At 39.2% G+C, this 16,225-nt stretch overlaps 1 protein-coding gene across 8 annotated transcripts in view; it reads right to left on the bottom strand.

Moving 5' to 3' along the window:
* PCMTD1 (protein-L-isoaspartate (D-aspartate) O-methyltransferase domain containing 1) overlaps window positions 1–16,225 on the bottom strand; it is an 86,421-nt gene that overhangs the window by 11,637 nt on the left and 58,559 nt on the right. The gene's annotated exons all lie outside the window — the stretch shown is intronic.

The raw sequence follows: 16,225 nt of genomic DNA, 5'->3' as shown, positions 1-16,225 counted from the left end.
AGCCTACCTTTATGGCCTCCTTTCCTCAGGAGTCTTTGCCATGACAGGGGCAACCCTACACAGCTCAGACGTAGGCTATGCCCAACAGTGTATGGGGGGGCAGGGGAAAGGGAAGGGAATGTACTCACTTTCGACCTCACTGCCAGCTGCCTAATTTTTTATATGGAGGACCTATTCCTACACTTGCAGAGGAGTGAAATGATGCCCCCTCCAAAAGGCGGTCATGGGATGCACAGCCCTGAACCTGGGCTGAACAAAACAAATGGGGCACTAGAGGGGAAGCCTCCTTTGCTGCCTGTCCTCAGCGGCAGCAGCCTAAGCCCATGCTGCTCGTGCCAGAGTGTGGAGATCTGGAGCAGATAAGACTCCACTCCCTCTCCAGTGCCGCCCCACCCGCATTCTCCAGAGGTTGGCCTGATTTCCCCCCACCTCTGCATATACCCCTCTGCTGAGGGCACTGAAAGAGCTTGCTATACTTCTGCTGTGTCTTACTTAAAATTCCAGTAAAAAAAACCCCAAACAAACAAACAAAAAAATGAGCCTGTGTGTTAAGAACTTTTTGGGAGGTTTTAATATAAATGCTTATATTTTTGTACTCTCAAATTCAGAGGTATAAACTAACAATATTCAAGCTTTGTAACACTTTGCTGCTGCATGCCACTTCCTGCTACATGATGCTGTGCTTTGATTTGGATAAGCTTCCAACCACTGGCTTCTTAAGAACAAACAAACAAAAAAGATGCAATTGTAACATTTTCTAATGCTGCCTGTGGAACAGAAGTGTTAAACCCATCTGGCCACATTAGCCAGATGAGTGGCATCAAGTCAGTCCGTGCGCCAGACTGGGCCCGCAGACCCCAGGCCCTGTATGTTCTCCATAGATTCATAGATGTTAGGGTCAGAAGGGACCTCAATAGATCATCGAGTCCGACCCCCTGCATAGGCAGGAAAGAGGGCTGGGTCTAGATGACCCCAGCTAGATGCTTATCTAACCTCCTCTTGAAGACCCCCAGGGCAGGGGAGAGCACCACCTCCCTTGGGAGCCCGTTCCAGACCGTGGCCACTCTAACTGAGAAGAAGTTCTTCCTAATGTCCAGTCTAAATCTGCTCTCTGCTAGCTTGTGGCCATTATTTCTTGTAACCCCTGGGGGCACCTTGGTGAATAAAATCTCCCCAATTCCCTTCTGTGCCCCCGTGATGAACTTATAGGCAGCCACAAGGGCGCCTCTCAACCTTCTCTTGCGGCGGCTGAAAAGGTCCAGGCTCTCTAGTCTCTCCTTGTAGAGCTTGGTCTGAAAGCCCTTAACCATACGAGTGGCCCTTCTCTGGACTCTCTCCAGGGTATCCGCATCCCTCTTGAAGTGCGGTGCCCAGAATTGCACATCTCAGACCAGCATGTAGGGGGTGGGAGGGGAAGAGGAGGAAGAACGTTGCATGCAGTGCAGGTCCTGGAGTCATTGGGACAGGCAGTGTGTGCAGTACAAGTCCTGGTACGTGGGCCACATGGTGCCTGTTCCCACCAACTGAAGACCTGTGCTATGCAGGGCTGAATGGAGGACAGTACTGCACCAGGCAGGAGGCACCACATATGGTGCAGATACCAGACTGCATGGGGCAGGCACTGTCTATGGTGCAGGTCCCACATGTTGCACAAATCCTAGAGCGGTACTGTGTGCAGTACATGTCCTTGGCTCTGAACACAGGTCTGGCAGCATCTGGGTCAACTTATAACCAAAGGCAGGATAAATGGGAGAGTAGAGAATCCCTGCTGTAGAGAATAGGAAAAGTAATGTTTTCTTCTCTGAAGAACTGTATAAAGTAACTCTAAATGACTGTGTGCATAGAACGTCCAGTCACAATCAATTTATTTGAAAACTCTGTAAACCCAGTAGATCTCAAACTTCCTCCATAATGATTTTTTTTTCCCCAACAGCTATGCACAAACATATGCAACCATGTTGTTTTGAATTTGACAACCAGAGAGGTCACAGGAGAGAGGAATTTTATTTTATTTTATTTTTGACTAGCAGCAGATCCCAATGCAATGGTGGAAGTGTGAGAGAATGCAGGGTGCAAGCATTTCATCAAGCATAAGGAGGCTTGACAGCTTTCTCCATTTACAGAAACAGCAAATACTATGACAGGAAGACTAAGTTTACAGAATGAGACTACTTCAGTAACAGTGCTGTAAACATGCTCAATTCATACATTTTGCTAGTAAAGATGATGTGTGATCTTGAAACAGTGCTCCCTTCTCTAAATAGCTGCATGCACATCCTGCAGTAGCAAGCAAAGCAACCTTTGCTTGCTACTACAACTACCTCTTGGAGGCACTGGACATACTTCATTTAGATAAATATTTGGACATGCTTAATCAAGAGTCCACCTAAGAGAAAAGGCAGTCTGGAAAAGGCTTTGAGTGCTTTGTTGCTTAGGTCCATACAATAGTGCACTATAATTTGAGGGGAAAATAGGGGAGCAAACAGAGGTTAACACATGCAAATCTTACTGGGAAGAAAGGCTATTAAACCCAGAACATTGATAAATGTACTGACAAAACTCCATTTCTTGGCATCACAAGAAAGGCATCAGATCCTGTGGCCACAATACTGGAATCCACAGAGCCTTGATAGAGAAGAATAAGGTAGTTCACACATTTTGGGTATGGTTTCACACTGTGTAAAAGTTCATTCAAGCATTACTGCACTAACTTTAATCTAAAAAAAAAATGAGCTGAGTAGCTCTGCAATTGAAGTTAGAAACCCATTAAAAAGAAATTAGATAAAGGAAAAAATTGTCATGACGTCTCTCCTTAAAGTCTGTTTCCAAAGAATCCAGGGGAGGGGAAGGGCCCCTCTTGTCCACAAGCTCCATAGTAGGGGTACTCAGCTTACACAGCTAACCTAATAGTTTCTAGAGCTCCTAAATCAGTCTTTCTGCCCATTCAAAATGGTCCCCACGGGGATCTGGAAAGTACATTAACAGATGTTCCTAGAATTACCTTTATATTAAAAGCTATGGTTTGTCATTTTGTGCATTTGATAATTGCTACTAAAAAGATTTTGGAAACATATTTAAAAGTATCTCCCACACTCACTGAAGCCAATCCTTATGACCAGCCTTTTTGACCACCAAGTCAAAATAAGCCCCTGGACAGACATGATTTTTCCTGAAGTAAGAAAGTGGAATTATAAACCAAAAAACCCCAGACAATCCTTGAGCAGAGGGAGCAAATGTACTCACTTTCAGCCTCACTGCCAGCTGCATGATTTTTTATATGGAGGATCTATTCCTACACATTCATTTAAAGAGCATTAACAGAACTCCATTAGTAACATAAGCACTTCTCAATTCAAAGCCTATAATTATTAATTTTACAAGAGATATTTATTTTCAGTAAAGTTTATACAGATATTCTCCTCTCCTAAAATCTAATTGGATTGCCTAGAGAAGTTGATACAAAATTCTGATACAGCGCAGGATGAAATCACTGAAGTGACAAATTTGGAGCCATCAGCTGAAACACATTTACTTGCAGAAAGAGATCATCTTTTCTAATATGCTATAAACACCAATATTTTCCTTACATGCTACATATACACAAAATTTCAAACAGATATTTAAGGCTTTGCTGGATGTTTCTTTAAGTAATCCAATACTATTTCTAATAGTCAGTCACGGCTCCCATTAGAAATACTGAAATTGAGGGACACCACCCAGTTTGAAGGCTACTATAACACTGATAGTGCTGTACATGTAATGAGAATTACTTACATTAAGATCAGGTAAGTGCATACTTCATTTAATAGATTTTCTTGAGACTCTGCAGTTAAACAGTTAACTGTATGTTTTTCCACCCCCCCCCCCACGTGTGGGAGAAAACCAACAACTAATCTGACTTTTTATTACAGATCCTAAAAATTGAGTGTCCTATCATGCCATGTCATATGTGCATGGTAGGATGTGTGATTCTGGACATCAGCAATAAAAATCTGTCAGATCCCAACTGCACATCTGCTGGGGCATGCAGCTGGCTGCATTTGCAATCGTGGAGCTACCCTACCCCCAGCTGCCCACACCTGATGCAGGTGCAGCCAGTTGCATGTGCGCTGGTAAAAGTATGTGGTGCAGGTAGCTGTGGATTCAGGAGCTCACCAGTCCACAAGCTTCCCCCACCAAGCACCTTGAAACTGCATGTCCACTCAACAAAATGTCCTCTGGTGACACCTAGGTGCTGCAGGCAGCTCTACAAAATTAACGTTCACCATGGAGCTCCCCCATCCCCAGCTGCCTGCTATCACTGGAGCATATGCTGCCAACTCCATGTACACTAGCCCATGAGCAGCCAGGGATCACAGATGTCCCTATGCATGGGAAGCTGATGATCTCCCCCCATGGAGGGACTTTTAAAGTCCCACCATGCAGCTTGATACTGGTGTCAACACATGACTGCAAAGGCCTGTGTCTGGAGCAAACAAACTGGATGCCCCTGTACCAACAAACTTAAAGCTGCACCATGAGGCCAGCACTGAACATGCCACAGATTCAATTAAATCATGCCACAAGATATTCCATATTAAAATGTGGAATATCTTGGTTGTCGGTTTGCCACACTTGAACATCTGGCATATTACAAAAAAAAATTGCAGAACACAATTTGCAACAAGTGTAAAATCTGGACGGCATCAAAGTCACAAGTTTCCATAACACTTATATCAATGTAAGTCAGGCCATTTTAATATGACATTCAATCGAATCTGATATAAAATCCTTTCACTAGCCATACTGTCACTATACTCAAGATGGCATGATTGCTGTATTTCATTCTCTATGCCTTTTGGGAATTAAATTCAGTTTCCTCTGGCCTGCAGTATTAAGCCCTCCTTGTTACAGGAAGATCTGTCCTAAAAATAATTAATTTATTGTCAAAACATTTGGCACTGACATACTCATAAGCTACTTAGCAAGATGAGGCATTTCACACAGTAAAGGACTTCAAATAAAACTGAAAAATAATTAGTGGTCTAACAATGCCTGATATAATTCAACTTTTGTTAGTATCTATGAAATCATCATCATGGAGTAACTGACATTTTTACAGGAGAGTTCTGTGCATCATTACTACCAAAAAATCTGTGCATTGTTTCATATACGCTGCTACAAACATATGAACACAGTGTTAGAATAACACTGTGCTAAGGTGGAGAAAGTGTTTATAACCATATCAGCTTGTTCAGTGGAAATGCACAGGGCCGCCAAAGGATGTTAATTTCTGCCATCTAGGTGGCAACAGGAAGAATTCCCTAATGTTTCAATGAACACCTGCCACAAGCAGATGACACAGTAATTTGACTCTGCATGAATCATTTTCATCTAGAGTCAATGCTAACCAAGCCAGGCACTATGAAGTATGACAAAATAAAATACATTAGAAATCATAAGCTTTCACCTCCAAATATTAACTAACTTCACCTGTTCATCACTTGCATTTTAGGAAACGCACAAAAAAATGTTGGTGATATATTTGTACATAGTAAGTCAGTGATTCCAATAAAAAACATGTTGCTTTCTCTTCCAGACAGTTACGCTAACAGGAAAAACTAGCGTCAATCAAGTATCAAGAGAGATTAAATCAATTTGTTCAGCTTCTCCTGTCAAAACAGCTTTACGTACCAACAAGTAGATCTCATAACCACTCACGTTCATTAAAAATAGCAAGAAGTAAAATTTTGTATGTTACATCCACATTACGGAGTCAGCTTTGTTTCACTTGTATCCATATTCACCAATCTATTTCAGGTGTGATAACTAGTGGATAAGTAAAATGTTTAATTGTGTAATATTAATAAACACTATAATTAGAGGGTATTACATTCACTATTGTACCAGTTTTTGAAGTCATTATACTGTTACGAGTGGAACCAGCTGCCAGATCCCATGTACTTTCAAAGCAACTGGGTTTCATTTGAAACAACTCTATTTCAAGTTCCGAGACTCCACAGCAGTTTCAGGATCAAAGTCTTTTGTCCAACACCTTTTCTTGGGATATGGAAACCTGCTATCAGGCTACCATTGATCCTGAAACTTGGGTAAGGTACTACTCGTGACATAAGCAATCACAACTTCATTATATTGGGGGGAAGAGGGAGAAGGAGACAGATTAAAACATGTTATATAAAAGTATACGGGATATATATTTGATGACTCATAAGGCCCAGTTTCACAATGCTGAAAGTAAGTAATTGGCCAAATTAGTGGGAAGAAAAAATGTAAACAGAAAAATATGAATGGTAAGAGAAAACTATTTAAGAACATTTTTATGAGAAGTCTGTTTCTTCTTTTAAAAAAATCCTACAATTCAACTAGGAAAGATCACAGTGGTCATAAAAAACCTGCCTTGGAGAGAAAATAAAGCACTCACAAAAACTGACACCAAAATAGCATGGCATTAAGTGTATTTAAAAACTGGCCAGTAGGTCTCAAAAGACTGAGAACAAAGAATCAATGAACAGGTGCGGTAATGATTCTATCGGCAGATTACAAAGACTGGAGAAGTTATAAAATACAAAGTGTATAGAAATAATGAGATCTATATAATTTGGTAAAATGAGATTTAAAACAAAGGCGTTTTAATACATTCAAATATACACTTACACATCTAAGAACAAAGTATGTAGGCCAGTATCACAGGATTACTGGGGAGGAATGATACTAATAAGTGACTTGACATCTTGGGCAAGGGACAGAAGTTACAAACTGGAATAAGTGATTAGAAACCAGTTCTGATATGTAACACAACAGAAGCTCGGTGCACATAAACCACTTTCAAAATACTGAAACCAATTTAAGATAAACTTGGATGGATGTATTATCTGACTTAACTGATTTAGGTTAATCAGTTTATTGAACTTCTGTCCCAGATCCCCTCCAGGTTCAAGTGAACTCATAGTTCCTCAGCATCCCAGGATGCTTTGTACCTCCCCTGCAAGCCCCCTTCTCGCAGGGTGGGCAAGCTAGGCTTGGCCCAAGTTGTCTGCTCCAGCCAGGCAGGGAAGCATGCTCCCCTAAAACACCCCAGCTTCTGGCCTGAGCCACTGCAGGCACATGGCTGCATTTCCAGAAGCAGAAGTGAATGTCTGTCTGTTCACTTGCTAAATCAGTTCAATCTAGGCAGCTTAGACTAACCTGAAAGGATTGAATCAATTCAGTCTTGGGCTCTTTGGCCATCTGTACTTAGCCTTGGGAGTCACAGTGAATTATTAGCTGAATGTGAACTCCTAGCTTAAAGCTGTTATGAAAAGGGCTAATGTACTCCCTTGGTATACACATAGGAGAAGTCTCAGGCAGAAATAGTAAGCTTTACCATCTTTGTATTTAGCAATGACATGACTGCTTTTGGACTACTGTGCGCCATTTTAGTAGCAATGCTCAAGGAAGATGTTGATGAACTGGAAGATAAAGAGCCAGAAGAAAAATTAAAAAGCTTGGAAAAATGTGTCGTAGAGTGATTTAGAGTCAAAGACTTCTGGTTTAATTTTTCAAAGAAGGTTAGGTTAATGGGTGACAATCCAGAATCAAAGTACTTACATGGGGAACAGAAATTAGTGGGTGCTCTTCACTTTTGACAAATTCATGACAAAATCCAGTTGCTGGCAGTTGCAGCTAGACAAATTGGGCATTTTTACATGTGCTCCCAACACAGCGCGAGGCACTTTTAATTAGCAAGCTGTGATAATTAAGAGCACCCAACACTTTGTTCGGAACAGGTACATCACTGGCGCAGCGTACATCAGTGCTGATAAAATGGTGGTGCGCTTTGAACTAAGGACATCTAACGTGTTCTAGTTCAAAGCGCACTGCTACCATTTTCTCAGAGCTGACTTAAGCTGTGCTGCTGATACATGCAACAAGCAAACTGATGCACTCTGGCAGCCTCATGTGCTCCAGCAGACTCTCTGCATGTGTAAGTGCCCATACACATTAGAGATCAGTGCACAATTTTTCAACAGAGGTAAATAACCAGTGGAACAACTTACAATGGGTTCTGGGATTTTTCATTACTGGAATCCCTTAATCAGTTTGCTAAAGCTATGCCCTAGTTCAAAATATAAGTACTTCAAGGAAATCTAATAGTCTGTGTTGCATGGGAAGTCAGACTAGAACTAACATAATGGTCACTTGGCTGAATAACGAGCATCTGAAAACCCATTAAACCCTTCTTAATTAAGCCCTTTCAATTTCTAAAAGCATAAAAATAAATAGACAAAATGGTATATGGAAGAGGGAGAAAATATTTATATACAATTTAATTTCTGTAAACAGTTTTCCTTTATTTAAAAAGGAATCAATCCATCTTTCCATCATTTTTTGGTTAATTAATCAGAGATGCTGCCAAAGAGCTCAGTCCCATACAGCCAAAGCTAAAGCCCATGTTTATGTGCATTGTTCCTTTTCACATCCAGGTATGTTTCGTTTTTTTTCTATTTAACAACAGCATATTAATGATTCAGTTTTTCCAAGGACCATGCATAAGAGATGACACAGAGTACTATAAAATGACAAAAGAATTTAGCTTTTAATACTGCTCCAAAACAGTTTCTAAGAATAAGTTTTAAAAGGTAAAATTAAAAAACTCCCCAGTCTTTCAGACTGAAATTCATCCTTGATTGGAAAGGTCAGAGTAAGCCCCATAAAGGGGCTGTACCAGGTAAAGCCACCCTACTATAGAACCAACCTTGTGCAAGGAAAAGGGAGGTGGAACTTATGCAGAAAGTTGCTTTGAAGAGATGATCCAGTGATAAACTACAGAGTAATACAGTATCGTGTACAACCAGCATAAAAGGGATTATCTGAGTTTGTGGTCGAGGACAGCGCAACAGTACAGGTACCCTGACTCTCTGTAAACTGCTCATCCCCTGAGAACAAGTACTGTACTTAGGTTTTAAATGTGGAAGTAAAGAGTTTTATCCTAAAACAAACACATTTCCAAGGACAAATACTCGTAACATTAAAGATTTAGCTCTACTCACTCATATATGAAAAGGACTACAATGAACTTGTACAGAAAAAAAAAAGTAAACGAGCATTTCTAGACAGCTGGTTTTCTACATGAGAAAGGAGACTCCAGTGAACATATTGTGACCACTGAACCTGAGCTAAATTCTAGATTTAAAGTTCAAAATTTACCTCTGGGAAGTCTCAGAGGAAGCTGTGGGCACAGTGCTAAACCAGCTCAGTTAACATGGTTCATTTTTTATTGTGGAGAAGTATAATTTGAGTACAGCAAACTAATTCAAAAAGTGCTCAAGCTCCTATAAAAAAGAAAATAAATTGTACATATAAATGATTACTGTGAAGAAAGTGGTTTAAGGAAAGGGTCTGCTGTCATAACAAGGAAAGTACAATAAATAGGAATGGAAAGAGATTGAGGAGTTCAGTTAGGATTGGGGTGGTTAGAGGAAAGGACTGGCAGTACCATATATTCTGTCTTTTCTGTGCATGTGCATTGATGAGGAAGAAGGGGGAATTGCTGAAAAATCTGTAAAAAACAGAGTTAACATATACCAATGCTACCTTAACTCTGCCTTTGAGTAAATGTCTCAGTCTCCCCAAGCACTTACAAACAACCGTTGTTAGTAATAATGAAAGCTCAGGGAATGTAGAACAGAACAGAACAGAACAAAACAACTGAAGAAGAAAACCTACTGCTTTCCCTTTAATGCTCATGTAAGCTGTATGGAACAGGAGCTCTATGGGCACATCTACATATTCATTAATGCGCCTTTGCTACTGCACATTAAGTTTAGTACCTCTAATATGAGGTACTAGATAGCTGTGCTAATGCACAGTAGCAAAAGTGAACTTTGTGATGCTAATGTGCAGGACACTAATTCTACTGCATATTAACATAGTTTTTGCTATGACATTAACACACAGTAGAACAATCCACTGTGTATTAAGGAGTATTGTGTAGATGCACCTTACGATACCCGTCTGACATTCACTCTTACCTCTAGTCCTCAAAAATCATCCCTCCCACAATTTTATTTTTAAGCTCATCTCTCATATTCCATTGTGCAGCTGATAATCTCTGCAGCAAGAAAATGTCTATACACTACCACTGACAGCCTTTAGAATTCAGCAGTGAAATAACATGTATGGGATCTTTCAAAGAATAGATGCACTTCTTTCCTTTGATCACACAGAGAAGTCAAGGACAGGGACTCAGATGCTCAGTCAGGGCCCAAATACTCATCATCACAATCACAGCTCTGCCAAGCTGCTCTAACTATTTTGATGAAGTCAAACACCTAACTCAGTGAACACAGCTGGTGGGCACATCAGTAGTTCTTAGCACTACAGGCAGCTCCAAGAAGCTAAATTTAAGATTGCATTGGCATGCATCTTATTGCTGTTTCTTGGCATTTTGCTGAGGTAGACTTTACACTAACTCCACATTAACTAATTTCCTCACCTGTAGTTAATTTGTAATCTGAGCAACGGTCAATTCTAGTTTCCTGTAAGGATTTATATAAAATATTCTAAAAGGGAAAATGATTTGGGACTCTTACCTACCATCCTAAAGGCTCTTAAGGTATTTACAGCCATGTTACCATCCCTTTCCGTTTAGGCAAAGAGAGGAAGATAGGGACCACAACCGTGTTGTGTGGGAAGCAAGTGAAGCTGTGGTATAAATATGTGAAAATACACCAAACTATAAGTCCGTTATTATTCATCCATGAAATCAACTTCAAGCTGACACTTATCTAACAATGATATGGTGAAAGTAATGTGCCCTCTTCTTCAAATACAGTACAAACACTATAATTCAAGAAGAATGAACATCTGAAGACTAGACCAAAATAACCTTGGTAGTAACAAGACTTGGCACCAGCTACCACAATGAACCCAATGCAAACATTTGCAACATTACTGGCTATGCCTTCAATATTAACAAATCTATTTGATACTTTTTCTTGTACATTTATTTAACTTCTGGCTAATGCAGTAGGGCAGATGATAAACTGTGAGAACACATACAATTACAGCAGTAGTCAGAAACAACTTTGAAGAGTAAGAACGAAATGAATAAAGACTAAGTTGTTTTACTACATGATCTTTCTAAGAGACAACGACTTAAATCGATTTCAGTAAGGGAACAAGCCAATAAGCATTTTTCTCTGAAGAACAAATTGAAGTGCTGGTCTTTGATTTGTTACCTGTTCAGAGTCTGTTCCAAAAACTGGATTCCTTCCTCTAGTGGGCGTTGATATAATTTTTTTAAAACAAAGATTAGTTTAGAAAGAATGAAGTATATAGGTTCCACTGTGGTTTTTGGCAGGCACATGTGGTTTTGAAAAAAGAAATGTATTTCACTTCTCAACTGCTTCTGTCACAGTCTTAAGCTTTGCCTCTGAGTTTTGCAGGTGAAAATTTAGAAAGCAACTATTTTTCATAGGGACACAAGTGCTTGCCTTCTCTCCATTGAAGTAATGGGAATTGTTTTAGAGTGTAAATTTCAAAAGTATTCATCCATACAAAATATGAATCAAGACGACAACTGATGCTGTCAAAGGTTCAGTAATTTTAGTCAACAACTTCCTTTGGCTGAATTCAAACTTTAACATGAATATGATTAAACTTGTAGCAGGTAAGAAATATGAGATTCTGCATTTCTTTCTAAGACATCGTTCTATGATACTTCTATTTAATCTGGTCCTGAAAGGGGAAGGGTATGGATGTCTCAAAAAAAGTGTATAATGGATATCTGATAAGATTCAATTGTTACATCTATTTTAGATAAGTTTGGATGCAACATCCACTTTTGGAGTCCTAGACTTTAAAAGCCATAAAGTATTAATTACTTGTAATATTTCCAGGTAAGCGAAGAGGAACCACTCAGTATCAAAGAACCTTAATGGGAATCATCTCTCATTGATCCTTGTAAGACTAGTAAACCTCAATGACAGGTTCACTTCCTCAGTACTGGCAAGAGATTTCACAGCTTGGAACTGGTTCAGGAGTTATTTCTCTTTTTCTGTTTAAAAGTTCAGGAGTTTTGATTTCTTTACACTGTGATAATCATCCGACTGCAACTGAATGAAAAATAGGTCCTTCTCTTTGAGGATTCCATGCACATATCCATTCTTAGAACTTCAATTTTTGAAAGGAGAATTTAGCCTTCACAGAGCCCCCTCATAACTAAAATATACCATATTTTACTAGTGACAAAGAAACTATGTCAGGAGACTGACAACAATAAGTTTACTTTCCCCAGTGTAAATACAACTTATTAATGGACTCCAGGGAGAAGTTTTACCCATAACATTTATCCCAGAAGTAGTACTAGGATTCTCATGACTTACCATTGGAGTGGTTTCTTTAGAAGAGTAGCGATAATTTCTTTTGTTCCTGAGAAGGGTGGTGATTTTCTTTCACAGCACGGACTTCACCAGCTTACACGGGTTTGGTTTTTGATAGAGTGTTAGAAGATAGGCGACCTAGCCTTGCCCTGTGGCTCTCCCTCCGAGCTGGATATTCTAGGTCTAGAAGTTGACTGGGAGCAGAAAAGACAACACATTCCCCTTCAATAAACAGGTGAAGCGGGGCCTGATACGCTGCACATTTGTGCTTTAGATAGAGCCTTCTTAAGGAATGATTTTTCTTTAGTTGTCATGCATTTCCGCTCAGATTTTAAAATGTGTAGGAGATCCATAACACATCTCAAACTCTGATCAAGGGCATCCTTCAATTTATGCCTAAGCAAGCCTTTACAAAAACCCTGATTACACTTCAAAAATATTTGTAGAGACTTTCCTTTTTACTTCTATAGGCAAAAGTATCTGATGAAATAAAGACGCTGCTATACATCTTAGATCATCAAATGACAACTCTATCTCCATTCAGAAAAAAACTAATCCTTTAAAAATTGGTTGGATATGGATACAGACAAAATTGTTTACTAGAATGATCTATTTTTTTATTATTATTATTATTATTATTATTATTATTATTATTATTATAAGTGATTTTTTTTTCTCTGAGGACTCAGCACAGAAGGGAACAAGTGGTAGTACTTGAACTACCAGAGGAAGCCAATCCTCGTTTAATTATTAGTCAGAAAGAGAGCACAGTTGCTCAAATCCCTTTGGAAATGCTGTTTTCATAGAGCTACTGAGCTCTGAACCAAAATCTGTTCCCTCACTGAAACAATTTTAATATTAATTCAACACTATTCTCATTAGGCATCAGAAGGAAAGTGGTATGCCATACAACACTGTATTTCTATGCATTTCAAACACTCTCCTCTCCTACAAAAAGAATGCAGACATGGCATTCGCATCCAGTAATCTAACTGTTTGCGCAGTAAGAATTTTGTTGAGCATCAGAACTTAGCTGCATGAGCTATAAGCAATCCCATGTGATGTTGCACTGAAAAAAAAAATACAAAGACTCTAGAAATTGTTGTGTGTGTCCTTTTTTCTGCTTGTAGAGAGGTTGACAAAAGTATAAGGACAGAACCAAGCAAAGCAGAAAATATATTTCTCTGCCTTTTTTTTTAAAGGGATAGAAAGGTTTTTTCTTCTTTTTGCATTTTGCTCCAAGACCTGACCATACAAACAAGCACAGAGACATGTCATCAGTTTGAAATTTAGTCCCATCCAATTGGCATAGGAATAATTACAGCACAAGAAAGATCATGGTTATTATGTACAAGCAGCTGGAACCAATAAGAAAAGCATTATATGGCACTGTAGATTTTATTCTTTATCTTAAGACTCAAGTAATTAAAAATAGGGTGGTTCTATTTTAGAAAGAGAAGAAAATTCTATTTATCCACTAAGTAAGTACAGCACAGGGAAGTAGCAGTCCAAACTTCTACATACTGCCCTGTCAATATACCTCAAGTATACCCTGGTAAAATGTAATTTTTATTCCCATTCTATTCTGGGCCTGTCTGCAGAGTCTGCTACCAAGCATTTCCATTAGCGGTGGTGGTCTTGGGGATCTGCATAACTGATAGAGACTTTTATTTAAATCAAAAGGATGAAAAATCAGTACAGGCTGTTGCTGGGTTCAAGTCAGGTACAGAGGTGAAAGACACTAATCACTATTCCTCTTCTTTGCTTTGGAGCCCTTTCATCCAAGTACTAAACAAATCAAATCTGAATCAGCTGAGTTCAGAAGTCAGACAATTCTTCATTTATTTCCTGGAGTCCCAGACAAGACAGCAGGTTACTGAAGTACAAATCAAAATCAGGTCTCCTGGATAACAATGTATCACTATATGATTTAAAAAAACCCCAAATCCATTAAAATGATCATTTATGTTTTTGTTTTGTATAAAATCTGTGCAAACAAATCATTAGGCAAGTGAACCATTGCAATCAGAGGAAGAACCTCAGATATATTCAAGATCTCAAATAATCTAAAAACAGTACTAAATAAGCACAATCAGCTCTATTTGCAAAGAAAGTTGTCAGCCAAAACTGCAGATATTCAGAGAAGAAAAAAATCTGCAAAGCAGCCAACCATTTATTCTATTAGTGATTAACCAAGTGGCAAGAATTACTTGCACATAACAGAAGTGTATTTGTTAGATTATATAACTTTTGCTCAGCTATGATTGTAAGAAAGAGCCTTATAGTTACCTAGCATATACCCTGGAGTATGTTATTTAAACAAACAAACCATATTAACCCCCAGAAGCAGTTACACAATGCAACAGTCATTTGCAGCTAAAAACCCCCCACATTTATCACTTTAAATGTAGGAGTGTAACATTCAGAGCATCATGCCCAAGTTTAATCTTTCTGAAATCAAAAAAGACGACTGCTACTTCAGTACATTTAAATCTTCCAAAATAGCATATTAAGAACTATTATTCAAATGAGGTATAGACATTAATTTCCAGTTGGGAATACGAATATACTTAAGTCAAAATTTTGAGTAGACTAGGTAGTGTAAGAGATGCTTTAGTTGCAATGATCCAGAAAGTATGCAAGAGGCAAGAAGTGGATTAGGAAACGTTAAGTAAAAGATGAATACCAAAAACAATGGCTATCTTGAGAAAAAAGGTCAAACAGATAGTAAGACTCATCTGCATCCCCTTACCTTACATCCCACACACCCTACTAAAAAGAAATACATCTACATCACTTAGTTTGTAGTTTCAGTCTGAGAAAGCCGAGTAACTGAAAACCTGGGATCTGAATCTGTAGTTGCATTTAAGTCTGACCGACAAAAAATGCACATTCAATTTTAGCAGAGAGGATTAGTGACTATGTATTAGTGACACAGGATCTAGCAATAGTTTTCCTTAACATGTGAAATATTCCTCCATAACACATAAAAGGGTACACTTCTGGCATTAGTCTATTTTAATTGATGATGCGCAAAACCTCAGGTAACAGAATCTGCCTAGAATTAAAAAGTGAAGACGATAGTAATGAAACGCACCAAGTTTACTTTGGTATAATTTTATTTGCCCTAGGGGGAGAAAAAACAAAGTGTAACACACAACAAACCATACCCATGTCAAAGGTCAGATTTAAACATTAATAAAAGCACACAAAAAATTGAGAGGTAAAACTCAGTTGCCATCTATAAACTTACCTGGGGGTACCTGTCTGTCTATGCTAGTAAAAATGTCTCTGTGGTAGCAGAGAGAGTGATCAGACCAGAAATGCAACAGCAAACTGACATACATTTAGAGAAGAGGAAAGATGGAAAAGCTTTAATGGGAATAACTCAACACTTTTTTTCATAGCTGATGGACCTTTGCAAGGAGCAGAAAAGACCTGAAGCCTTCACAGGCCACAGTGCCCTCTGGTACCCTAGGGCGCTTGTACATGGGACAGGCATCACGATGTACATATGATGAAAATTTAATTTATGTGGCTTAATGGTGTCACACATTACATGTGCACCTGTTTGGGGGTTTTAAATGAGCTTGCATCATTTCAAACTAAACTACATTCAGATGTAGTTTAGTTTGCAATTATGCACTGCAGCTGTCAGCTCATCCCTGGCTGCAGGAGGGGCAGGCAGGCTCCACAGAAAAAAAAGGATCAGGCCCCTTGCTGCTTCTCCTTTCATCATGTACCTGTTGAAGGCAGAAGTGACAAAGAGCTCGATTCTTCCCCTTCCCCCCACCAACGGAGCCTGCCCACCTCTCCCATGGAGAGGGGCCAAGCTGCTGGTGGGTTGAGTGGATGCCAAGTGG

Source organism: Alligator sinensis, unplaced genomic scaffold (genome assembly GCF_000455745.1).
Source record: "Alligator sinensis unplaced genomic scaffold, ASM45574v1 scaffold1007_1, whole genome shotgun sequence".
Classification (NCBI taxonomy): Eukaryota; Metazoa; Chordata; order Crocodylia; family Alligatoridae; genus Alligator; species Alligator sinensis.
Note: the sequence above shows the minus strand (reverse complement) of the source record. Positions and strands in the feature narration are given on the sequence as shown.